The sequence below is a fragment of the Drosophila subpulchrella genome, unplaced genomic scaffold (genome assembly GCF_014743375.2).
Source record: "Drosophila subpulchrella strain 33 F10 #4 breed RU33 unplaced genomic scaffold, RU_Dsub_v1.1 Primary Assembly Seq354, whole genome shotgun sequence".
NCBI lineage: Eukaryota > Metazoa > Arthropoda > Insecta > Diptera > Drosophilidae > Drosophila > Drosophila subpulchrella.
This window is the reverse complement of record NW_023665577.1, coordinates 7,510,687-7,524,001: the sequence shown is the minus strand read 5'-3', so window position 1 is coordinate 7,524,001 and position 13,315 is coordinate 7,510,687. Positions and strand designations below refer to the sequence as shown.

The 13,315-nt window shown below is 40.0% G+C and overlaps 1 protein-coding gene across 1 annotated transcript in view; it reads left to right on the top strand.

Annotated features, from left to right (window-relative positions):
* Positions 1-3,026: 3,026 nt before the first annotated feature.
* Positions 3,027-13,315, top strand: part of LOC119561013 (ras-like protein family member 10B) — a 45,997-nt gene continuing 35,708 nt past the window's right edge. Inside the window, exons 1-2 of the mRNA XM_037874833.1 lie at positions 3,027-3,179; positions 5,653-6,105. The gene's annotated coding sequence lies outside the window, so the exon portion shown is untranslated. The remainder of the gene's footprint in view (positions 3,180-5,652; positions 6,106-13,315) is intronic.

The following is a 13,315-nucleotide window of genomic DNA, read 5'->3' as shown; positions in this document are numbered from 1 at the left end:
AATGCAGAAGTCTCACGAACACCAATTAATACGTGAATGCCCGCCAATGTGGATCTGTTTTTTGTGCGCCGGGATTTAACAATATTGATTTAACGTTTAATTGGACTGCACTCATCCATGGTAACTGAGTTCCTGCTCGATATTCACCCTTTAGTCCTTCGTTTTGGTCGATTTTTTTAATGGGTTCTGGCTGGAAATTTAATCACGCAGATGCGTTTGGCACAATTAGCTAACCGCGGATATTGTAAGCCCTGCAGCACTTTAACATTAATTATTAAGCAAACGCAAAATGAGCAGTGGCACGTGCTTAATTTAAATTATAATTGATGCGAGTAAACTAATGAGAATAATTCTCTTTGTTGTGGACAGTGCAGATTTCGAAATGTTTCTCTTATAATTAATTAACCTAACAAATTGTTAATTTAAATGCCACTTTGGTGTACATTTAAAAAACAAAAAAAGATTGGATTATGACATAACGTATGGCAGGCCCAAAAATATAGGCAACATTATTTTTCCTCCACACCTCAAGGACCCATTTTACCCAAAACGAAATGATTTCCATTATGACAACGAAAGGACCATGCGGATCTCCAGGATGGGCACCCAAAAACCGCCAATCTTCCATATGACATGCCACAAGCACCAACAAAAAATCAACCGCAAGCTGTAAAACAATAAAAACTGAAAAATAAGCATAAAAAGTTATTCGAGCAATCCATCAAATCGGTCATAAATTACGAAATCAATGCGACACACACGCACACATAATAAAAACTCGCTTTCACCCACACTCAGTAGAAGAAAGCACCGACACATTCGTGTGCCACGACTTTTTATTAAGCCTACGAGGAAAAATTAGAAATCAATACCAGCGAGGACAGAAAAATCTGTTAAGTGACAAACAAAAAATGGCGAAAACAACAATCGGTTACTGTGTGTATAGGGGTCCTTTCCTCTTGCTCCTTTTGGTGTGCCTGTGTGCGAATGTGTCAGCATCAGAAATTATCCGCTTTATTTTCGGACTGCCCGTAGCCCTCGACCTAGAGAAGCTTTTACCAAAATTTATGGCTATGCATAACCGACATGGGGAAACAACAACCGATTGAAAACACATACACCCGTAGGTGCGGGTGTGCCGGAATCCAGAGTGTGCGAGTGGTTTGTGTGTGTGCCAGGCCATTAGAGAAGCAAAAAAAATGTTGACATTGTCATAAGAATGGCTAAGAAATGTGGGAGATGCGAACAACAACGGACGGGCGCAGAAAAGCGCAGGAATTATTATTATTTATTCCCGAGTTTTATAAGATTTCGGAAAAGAGGTGCTGGGCGCTCATAAATTCTATCCTTGTAAGCACACCGGGAGATTATTATGATATTATTTGAAAAAACGGACGAAAATATACAAATTATGTAAGTAAAATATTATATTTTTAAAAGATTATTAAATGAAATTGTAAATGCAGAATAGTAAAATAACTTGTAAGACTTTTAACAATTTAAGGCAAATGCATAAATAATGTATTCTTTGAAAGAACATGTTATATTATTATTTTATTTTAGAGCCATATTCTCGTTAAACGGATAAAGCGCTTTATGAGATCTAGCAGAGAAGTCTGCCTTATGCAACATATAACTACTTAAATACTAAAACAATTTCTCTCCGTGCAGCTGTGCCTGTGTGCGTGCGGGTGTCATTCCTTTTGTTGGCCGCTGACAGGCAGACAGATTCCAACCGGAAGTCGCGGGAAGCGGAAGGAAATGCCTTCGTGGCTGCTTGCCGAGACAGTGTCAAAAGTTTAACTTTAGATTTATTTGCCATTTAATGCTGCAGCGCCCCCTTGCCTTGTACAGGAGTTATAAAGGAGTTATAAATCTCTCAGCTGTCTAAGCAGGTCAATGCTCAGGCCAACCTCACGACAAAGACGCTGCATTTGCCTTCTCACATTGCAGCTGCAGCCCAGTTCACCGCCCCCTGTCGACATTTGGACCAGTGTGAGGTCTGTTTGTTTGCTGCCTGCCACAAAGTTGTCAACGCGGCAACTAAACGAGTTTTGGTCTTGTGGTGTTCTCTATAGGTATGTAGTGCGCCTGTGTTTGTTGGTGGGTTTCCTTTGTTGTCCTCCCGCCCGAAATTCGAAGTTGTTTTTCCCGCCGAGGGGCATGCGCAAGGAGAGTAACATACGAGATAAGAGAGAGAAAGTGGTACAACATCTCGAAGTATAAGAGATTAGTGATGGCGTTGCCACGTAATTCAAAATTATATAAAAGCCGGATATAGGCCTATACTTTTTCTTAAATCAATCAACAAGCTAAAATAAATTCATTGAAATATTTCGATAACAAGAAATATTTATATTTTTTGACCTCTGTAATTGCACATTAAGATTTCATTTCACAAAAAAATGCATGTATTTATAGAAACTAGTTCAAACATCATATTTTGAAATGTTGTTTTCTGATTGCCAGTAAAATCATTTTAATTTATAATATTTTTTGAGGTTTGTGGGCAATAAAATTAGTTTCTAACAACTTGTACCAGGAAGAACGAAGAAATAATAATTCCTGTTGGTAAAAAGAACCCAACTGAAATAAATGCCTTAACCTCTCCAAAGATTTAAATCATTATATAATCCCACCAATGTTAATTCAATTAAGTATTATTAATTTGTAATGTAAGTATTAAGTATAATTATTTAACTTTGCTTCTTATTTAAGAGCATTTAAAATTCTGCAATTTGGGAGGTGCTGTAGAATTCGGAACCATCTGGCAGCACCATCGACTCACGTGCGTTATCTTTGACTCGGGGAGCCTGTGAAATGCAACAAGAGAATGCTCTCGCCATTCGATGGCTCTCTCCCTCGAGGGATTCGCTCTTTTCGCACAGATTCGTATAAGAAGAGAGCGGAGCAGCGACAACAGTCGGAGAGCCCATAAGCCAGCCACTGTTACGGGATCTCCGTTTGGGCCAGCAAAGCGAGCATGGCCACGAAAGGCAGCCAATGGCTTCGATTGGGAGCCAGTCAAAAATGGTCCATCGACGGGAGATGAACAGCAACGAGAGCAGCATCCGCCAGCACATCCGCAAGCCAAGTCGCTGCCAAGGGCCAAAACCAAAGCCAAAGCCAACCGAACCGGGCCAAGTCTAAAAGAGGACGTGTGTGGTAGTGAAGTGAGTGTACGTGGACGGGAGTGTAAGTGTCGGTGCCAGTGCGTTTGTGTGGGTCGCAGGACCTCTTGAAGTCAGACAACGGCAGAAGTCCACTCCTTCGGTGCTAGTTCTTTTGCTGCTGCTTGTTAGTGCTAAAAGCACGCAGCACGCAGCAGGCAGCATCTCGGGGCATGAGTGCGCCAAAAGAATTACCACTGCTGCAGACACAGCTGCCCCACATACACACCCGCCCGGCCAGGGAGGTGGAGGTGGAAATCTCGGCGGAGAAACCCCAAGGAAGTGCCATTTGAATAGTAGTAGCAATAGATGAAACATAGACAACATACACGCTTTTCGTGGGCCTCTGCCCCACTTGTGTGGGTGTGCTCGGATTTATGCAGCACTAGTTACATAAGCCATCATCATCATCGGCAGCAGCATCTGAAGACGGCCAAAGGCATCGTTAACATCAGCCAGCTGCCATAAGTATGCTATGAATTTCGCTTTGCATGCGCCGAGCAGAGCGATACTGCTATTGGGTGGGCTACGGGGAGGATAATGCCGCCGATACAAGACCAGCAATGAAAATCGCATTAGCATTAGGATGTGATAACAGCTGCTACCCGCCCATCAGCTGGCGACGACAACAGCACTCGGCTGCTCCACAATTACCAAGGCAACAATTGTTGTTCAAACTTTGGCTAACGCATACGCACTGTTGCACTTGAGTTGTGCTCCAGTCGGGGAAAGTCGCCTCAAAGACTCGGCCTAATGATTGTTATTGGGTGCCAAGGGTTATCCAAGAAGTTGTCGCACAATGCCCACTGAGGCATTACAAGTCAGTTCGGGTGATAGCCGGTTTTTATAGGGTAATGTAGACAAAGAATGCGAAAAGCCAGTACAATGAAGAACATAATAGCACAGTTACGGTTAATTGGCACCATCACAATATTTCGGAGCAATGAGGCTTACAAGTCTTTCTGTGATATTTTTAATTAATTAACTTGGAACTGTTAAATAATTTTGTTGTTTTGAGAAATCCTTGATTTCTGGAAAATAAAGATAGTCCTTACAACTAACAAATTAAATAAGCAGTAACAGAATTTAACCAAAAGACTTATATAATAAAGACATAAAAGATAAATGCATTCCATATTTTAAAAACAAAGGAATTAACTTAATTTAAATAACAAGTTATTAATTTAAGAGGAATTGCAATTTTTAAAATAAAGAATCCAATTTTGTTTAAGGTAATAAGTTATAGGCAATTCTAAAATTGATTATTGAATCTTTTAATTTTAAAAAGAATATGTTTAGATGAACACTTAAAATTTGTTTGATTGATCCTAGCCTTGTAAAAAAAGTACACGAGTAGTATTCATTACGTAAAAAACAACAAATTGCACTGTAAAGTACAAAAGAACGTAAGAAACGAGGCTTTAATTTATTTTCCGATAATTTTTATAAGAGCAATACGATATATTTCTGAGGATATAGTTTTGACCTACGAATCCAAATATTACTTTTAATTTTATACACACTTTTCAATTTATATTCAATTTTTTAATGGCTAGAATTATATAATCGTATTTGATTTACTAAAACGTTAGGTCAAATTGAACAATTATATACATAACCCTAGTTCGGTTATATAAACGTTGTATTTTTCTAATAAGATAGTAATGATGCTAAAACTCATAGTTAACATACTTTACAGTAATGTTATAAATATTATAGTTGAGCACCTTCACATAATACCAGAGTTTCATTTTGCGTCATAAACCTTCAGAACAAACAGAAACTATAGAGCACGATAATACTGCAATAATATGTAAGATATATACGGCCATTTAGAGGGAATTCAAGTCACTTAATACCCGTATAAAAGACATCTGCTTATCTGCATTTCACAGAGTTCTTACCCTATTTACGACACCTTTTAAAACGATCGTCAAATTTGCTTCGTATCACTTATATAATGCCGGTGCACGTAATTCCCGCAGGTGGCAAGTGAGACGGCTGCTTCTACTTCCAGCAGCGCCATTTGGAGTCGGAAGCTGCATGGTTTTCGCATTTTTGCCACAATCAGGAGGAAGCTCATTAAAGCCAACAGCAACAACGGCAATACTAGAAATAAGCTGAAAGTTTTCCACCAGAAGGAAAAGCGGGTTGGGGGAAAGTGCGGGAAACGGGAAGGGGACATGGGGAAGGGAAAGGAAAAGGGAAAGCTGAAGCAAATGAGCGTTGTCTGGCACAGCGTGTGGGCGTCTGTGGGTGCGTGCTGGGGCGTGGCAAATTGGGGCAGCAGAAACATGATAAGGTCTCAAAATGTTACCACAAAAATCCATTGGGAAGTACACAACATTTCCCATTCTGGCCGGCGCGTTGGAAAGTAAACCGCAATTAAATTTGCATTAGGCAATAAAAACAAAGCGGAGTGGCCACTTGTTGTTGTTCTCATTGTTTTTCTCAGCAGCTAATTACAAGAATTTTGCAGCAGTCGTGCCGAGCGGGATTTAAAAACAATAGATATGCCAGGACTGTAAATGCCTTTTCAAAAGTGCCACAAACACATGTACATAAAATAAAATAAAAGCAAACACAAGAGCCGCGTTTACAAATAGAACACAATAAAGGATATTATGTTGCTGCCAACATGAGTAGAAAGTCAGCAAAAAAATCACCCCGAAAATAAGCTAACAGCAACACCCCACAAAATAAACTGAAAAAAAGGAAACAGTTAAGAGCGGAAAACAAAGTAAGAAAATCATAATGATGATGGATTAACTGCTCCCAGTTGATGCTGATGTTGTGTGAGTGAGAAAGCGAGAGTGTGGGAGGAGCAGCGGAAGCCGCAGCAGCAGCAGTAGCAGCAACATCAACACAGCAGCAACATCGGCACAGCAGCAACATTGCAACAGCAGCAGCAACAGCAACAGCCAAGCAGAATCAGGTTAGTTATTGTTACTTCTCGCCGACTTTTCCTTCCTTTCGCCCTCGTTATATACCATTTTTTCCCCGGTTTTGTGGTCCACTCGGCGGATGACCACAGTTTGTGTAAATCATTATTTATGCATTAATTATTAAAATACACACACACACAGATCGCCACTGGCAGCTGCCGTCAGCGGCGGTCAGTGGGGAAAAGTCATTAATCTTGGAGAGCTTACACGGGGTTTTCGGGGGTCAGTACATAAGAAATTACGACCGAAATTAGGTACGTGGGCGAGTGCTGGTTAGCTGGTAATATTGAGTGAGTGGGTCGCCCCCTAACCCCCCTGCTGCCCTCCATTAATTGAAAGTTGGTAAGCTGGCAGTTGCAGAATCCCTTGTCGGAAATTTTCACGAGAAATCATGGCTGAAATTCTAATTGCTGCAAGGAATTTCGGTTTCACAAACTTTTCACAAATCCAGCTGAAATTGACAGAAGCTATGCTTCCATTTCGAAATCGGGTTTGCCTCCGTTTGACCTCAAACTCTTTTGTACACTTCTTTCTGAGAATTCCTCACTCCGGTCGAGCTAAGCCGAAATATTGATTTATTAAAAAGGCCAAGCAATCATAAAATGGGATGTTCTCAAGAACGTTCTAGGATGGTCTTCGTATTCATACTTGTTTGCGATTGTCTGACCCTCCTTCAGATAAAAGCTAGATAATACTATCAGTAATATTCCAGTCATGTTCTTTTGTTCAAGACCCATTGCGAAAACGTGATGAACTCCAGATTAGATATCACTGGAGAATTTTAGGGAGTCTCTGCGGTATTTCTTTATAAGCTTCTGGAACAATAAGTTTGATGCAATTATATTTAATTTTAGCTGCATTTATTTTTAATCTCATTATGGCAGTAAAAGCTTAACTGAGTTTGCCCTCGGCCACCTTATCCACCCTCAACTGAACTTACACACTTTCTTCTTGGGAGCCCTCCAGGAGCCTGTAGACGCTGCAGGACACCGAAAAGTTTGCCAGAAAGAAGAAACTTGTCCAACTATACTAGAAAGTTATTTGCGAATGTTTCGTTTTCTGCACTTCTAAGCAAAAGTTGTCCAACCTCCAGATGAAATCGCATCGAGCAGAATGAAATATAATAAAAACACGCTCCGAGTTTGCCTTTTTGATAAACAATTCAAATACGAAGCCCACACACATGCGACTGCAGATTCAATAACAATTTGGGCGAGGACTTTTCAACTATCCCCTTATGCTATACCTATTAAAGGAGAATACCTTCAAAGAACTCTTGTTCCAATTGCTCTCGCCCAGATACGCCTTGTACCTGGTAGTTACAATCTAATGGCAGAGATGAGTTGTTTGGTGAAAACATTTACGTGGTTAGTTATTATCTACCGGTGGATACATATGTGTTCCTGATAGCAGCCAGGAAAAACACTTGAACTGTGCAATTAATTCTGCGACTGTCCTGTTAGCAAGGGGAGTCCCCGAAAGTGACGTCTTCTTGCTCCGGCTGAAACTGCGAGCGTGCGTTCGTGCCATTTATGTGTGAGCTCGGCAGCGTGTCTAGCATTAAAGAATTTCCCAATGAAGTCATCCCGACCCGGGAAGGTCCCCAGACTCTCCAGCTCCACGATAGCATAGCCCAACATCCTTCGAGTCCCATTAGGAGGGTCTTTCGGCGGGGGGTGGTGTTTATTTCTGTAACTGTTGTTGTCTCGTAAATTACAGTTTTTGCCAGAGTCCTTTGTCCCTCGCATTGTGCTCTAGTTGGAAAATTAATATAGACGTGCAAAATGGCTGACTCGGCAGTCTGCAGTATCCTTCCAGGCCGCATCCTTTGTATTTGCATTTGAAATTATACTGTCGCAACTGTTTGCCAGAGCCAGGTGAAGCTCTTAATGTTATTAATTCCCAAACAGGCAGACAATTTTGTGCCCAAAAACGAGATGGAGAACGGCTAAATGTGAGGCGAGGCAAGCCAAAAAGTACATTTGCAAATGGAATGCCAGAAGGCCCGGATGGAAGTGCATTAAATTGAGTGAAAAGCGACCGACTTCAAACTCTTAGACAGTCTATTAGGCAAAATGGCACTTTACAGTCCCTGACTAATCTACTTTATATGCAAAGCCCCAGCCATCCAAAACTCATCCGAATTGAGTGAAATAATTGTTATCCAAAGGCCATTGTATGCTAAACCAAAGCCTCTTAGAAGCTTTGGATGGTAGAACATTTTAAGCTGATTCAATGCGTTCAATTTCAATGCAATTGACCCGAGTTCGGGTTTGGTTGGCGAGCTCATTATTCGGATAATGCAGACAGATATAGTCGTTTAGTTGGTAAATCGTATCTAAAGCTCTTTGCCAAACGCAAGAAGGCATTCGTCACTGAAAAAACTTTGTCTCTGTTGTTCAACTTTGTGGGGATTGCGGATAAATAGGCGGGTATCATAAATATTCAAATTTTTATTCAAATTATAAAAAAAAAATCTAAAATAAAACCGAACACTGTGGATGATTTGGAAATCATATCTGGTCCTTAAATTTAGGTTAGGTCCCCTACAATGCCTAGGTTTTATTCGTCACATGTCAGGACCCGTAATTTGGTTATTTTTAGAATTAACAATTCTGCCATTGGGAACCTACAACAGCTGTCGCCAGAGCTTTTTTTGCCAAACAAATTCTCAAAATATCTAATTAAGATACAGCAGGAACGGAAGTCGGAAATATCGAAGGAGAATTATTTGTCTAAGGTATCTCTAGGTTGGCAATCAAAGGCAATTAACGGGACAAAGGTCCGAAAGCCGCTTAAGGAAATGACAGGGTTCGATCCCACTCCACTCGCACCTTTCATTGCTCTTCCCCTTCAAATCTAACTAATTTTAGCTACGCGTCTCTTTTATTTTCGTTGGTCGGGGGAGTGAAACTGCCTAAATGTTTGGGCAATTAAAAAGGGTCATTCTTCAGAGCAGAAAAGAAAGCCCTAGAAGAGCCAAACAAGGTGATTTTTTGTTGTTCTAGAATTTTAAAGTGGACCTAGCCAATGGCATGGAAAAGAAATGAAGTGGGCTGTTCGTTACCCTAGCCTATATTTTTGCTGTCCTTAAACTGTTCAAAGCAAAATTTATGATTATGATTTGATGTAATATTGTTTTTTTTTTAATTCCTGTTTGTGATTAGTGACGGACTATTTTTACAAAACATTAGATCTTAGTATGATTCTATGAAAAGATTTTCAAGCAATCAAATGTGGCAGTATATTGAAACTAAATTTATATTTGACATAAAATGTGTATTCTACTTATATTTTACACTCAAAATTGCAGCTGATAAGCCGATATAAATAATAGTGAGTTAAAGCTTTAGTACTGAAAAATATATAATACCAAAAAGGAGTACATTTCTAGTACGGTCAAGTTCCTACAAATTTCTATCAGTTTTCCGATACCCTTTTCACTCGCGTTAACAAAAAATTCAGTTTTCGCTTTTTCCGTTCCTTGCCTTTTTGTCCCCTTTCCCAACTTTTTGTTTGCCTGAAAATTGGTTTAATGGCCAAGCGCTTTGGCAAACACATACACACACACACAGAGGCGAACGCATATTGGGGCAATTTCGTGGGAAAAGCGGGAGGGACTGAGTCCGCGACATGCTCCGTCCCACTCGCTCTGTCAAAGAGAAAAAAGTGCGGTGGCAGTGAGTAAAATAAATAAATGAAACAAAACAAGCTTAGCAACAACATGGAAACTTTACACAAACTTTTGTGCCACGTTGTTGCAGTTGTTGCCGTCCGATGAGCCCGATAGATGTGTCAATAAAATCAATATTTGCCCTGCCTTTGCGACTAAATGTTCAATTAGCGCATCAATCAAAGACGCTTGAGCGAATCAAATGGAAGTTCGCCTGTGTATTTTGAGCCACTTGATACCGGGCTTATGGGATGATTTGGGAGTGAATATTAACTGTGTGATTAGACCGCAAATATTTAACTAATTAGCTAATAAGTTAAGTCCACACAGAGCCAAAACGCTGGGTACCCAGCAAATTGAGTTCAATTGGGCGAACTGTGCAAATAAATTCTGCCGGCTGATTTAACTCGGTAAGAACACCAATATGCATTAAGTTAAGCTCCTTAACCAAATGTCAAGAGAGGTCGTCCAAGTAAAACATTTTAGACCCAATTTCCCTATATCAAGGGGCATGATTAAAAGCGTAAATGTATTTTGCGGACGGCTATAAGCATAACTAGATTTAGGAATTAATTGACCGTATTTTGCGACTCACCTTGACTCCTGATTCTAAAGCAATAACATGGCTCTCAGCACAGTCAGGAAACTATTGAACCTAATTTGAAAACTAAAAAGGGGAAATAAATAAATGATTAAGGGAAAAATAAGTGCATAACTTTAGACGGCAACAGCTGCATGTGTAAAATAATAACATTGTTAAAAATAGTCCAATTTAGCCAATTATATGCAATCAAAAGTTGACAATAAAAACTTTTCCGTGATCAACAACTTTGATGATATGCAATTTGCTTGCCTTGCAAGGACAATGTTCCCTGCATTTGTAAGGCTTTCATGTAATATATGAGATGGATTTCCCCTGTGATTTATCTTTCATCTGATTTCGGTTGGCTCTGGCTGGCCAAGCGCAAGCCTTGACTTGCAGATGCAGCACACAGTGATATTGGCGCTCTGCACTTAATCAAATAAATGGTTGACCACTGCCTCAGCCCCAACTCAATTGCTCGGTTCGTCTGTTGACGGCGATTGCACGTAATGCGATTTTAGCTGCATTAACAGGACGAGCAAAATTGCAATCATTTATGCGCATTTAAAAGCATTAAGCGCGTAGCAGACGCATTAATCATACGCCACGTGTGCCCGCCCCTTCCTCGTCTGCTTATCGACAAGGCTGGCCTCGTGGCATGGGTAATCATTTGCCATGTTGACTGATTTGCAGCAGCAACATCAGCTGGACATCTGCTGCTGACCACGCAGCAGCACTTTCGTTACGACAGCGCCACCCCTGCACACTGGTCCAGACTGATTTGTTTTGGCATGAACTCTTGTGCAATTTTCCAATTTATAGTATCACGTGTTTCAAATTTTTAAAGAACATGATTTAGCTTGATATTTTTTTATTCAAAACAAGTGAGAACCATATAGTCGACTGTCTCAACTATCAGATACCCGTTAGTCAGCTAAAGGGAGTGCGAGGGAAATAGAGATATGCATGCAGCAAATAGGCGGTTTCCTATATTGCACCCTTTATTTGCTTATAGCTCTTTAATGAATGGTTAATTTTAACAATTTGATTTGAAATGTATCTGGGTATTGGTAATCAGAACAAAATCCCATTTACACTTTTACAAGATATTAAAAAGTGTGGTCGTTAGATTGAGCTTTACACTCCGTTGAAACAAACTTGCGCTGCCTCTGAACCCTTAGAATCTGTATGCCGCATACCAACTTTGTAGATCTTATAGTTTCCGAGAACTCAGCGTTCATACGGACGGACAGATGGACATGGCTAGATTGATAGGTGGTATGTATATAATTTATAGGGTCGGAAAAGATTCCTCCTACCTGTTAAATACTTTCCAACGAATTTAATATAAGTATATTCAATTTAGAACATGATTAAAATGTTATTATAAAGCATTTAAACCAAGTAAACGAATAGCCCTAAATTTGTTGCCATATGAGTGTGTAATAAAATTGATGCAATAAGTTACTGATATTTTTTAAACAGACAAAAATAAATAATATCTAACCCAGTGTGCCAGTTGAAGCACTGCCACAAAGTCGCACAAAGTTATGCAATGAAACTTGCCAACTGAGAGTGCGTGAGTCCGAGTGCTCGTGTGTGTCCGTGATTTCTGCGTTTGTGCCTGTTTGTGAGCGAAGGCAAATTTATGGCTAAGTTTATGTGGCCCGAGACCCCTCAGAGGCCATCAGTGGGCCCCAACGAGTGTGCGACCCTTCATATATGGACACACCCCTACCGCTGGTCGAGTAAATATCCATGTACAGGGTCTCTGGCGTAAATAATTCACAGTGAATTTTTAACATATTTTCAATTGAATAATTTATGACCACAGAAACAACCTTCTGCTGCGGTAGGCAAGTCATCGGGTTCGCTATAGATACATTAGCTGGTAAGTTTGGGATCGACTTTAGTGACGTTCTAAAGGAACAATTTACTGTGATAAAGGGTAAAAATGCTTATTTTGTATTGAAAAAGGAAAACATTCTTTCTTTTATACAAGTAAATTAATACAATTCAAAAATAAAGACCTAATATCACCAACTAGGTATTTTACTACATTTGTGTTCTACTGTGCGTTTATTGAAAGGCACCCAGCACCGACTAAAATTATTTGACTTTAAAACGATATGTATGTGTACTTTATTCCGGAAGAAAAGGCGTTTAATTAGTGACCGGCAATTAAAATCGGAGAAGTAAAATACAACCAGTTGCGCCGTTTGCTCAATTTCTGATGGAAGGACTTCGGTAGAGCAATAAATTTTAATGGCGCATCTGAATAATTAATGCTTGCCACACATGCAATATTCTAATTACTTTGTCGTCTCATTTATTTTTGGCCACAAGGCACAAAATATTTCCCACAGAAATGTGCTGCTAGTTGCATGAAACGTTGATTAAATTATAATTATTATAAATGGCCATCGTTTGTGGCTAATTTAATGAGCCAGGTTATTTAAAATTAATTGTAATAGCTAATTGCTCAAAGTGACCAGCCAAAGAAAATGTGTCTTTCAAAGCCACACCTTTGGACATATATACATTTTGTAAGTTAATGCCTAAATTAGACAAGTCACCTTGAGTAGAAAATTTGGGTCGCCCTGGACTCTATATATGTGGTTGTGGTTGTGCTGCTTAAAGATTAACAACTACTCAACCTAATAATATAACGCATGCTCATATTGCCCATACGCAACGTTGCCACAGCCTCATGTTATTTCCCATCGGGGCACTCATAAGTATGATGGTCCCATCGGACCCACTCACATGTCCATGCTCATCCACTTGATACTCGGATTCCTATCGCCACTTGGCATTGACCCACAAATTGCACAATTTCCGTTAACTGCCCAATTTGAATGTCACCGGGGTTCATCGAGGACCCATCAGTGGACCCTGTCCGAGTTCGCTGCCTTCGATAATGTGTCTGCTCACTCGGTCAGAG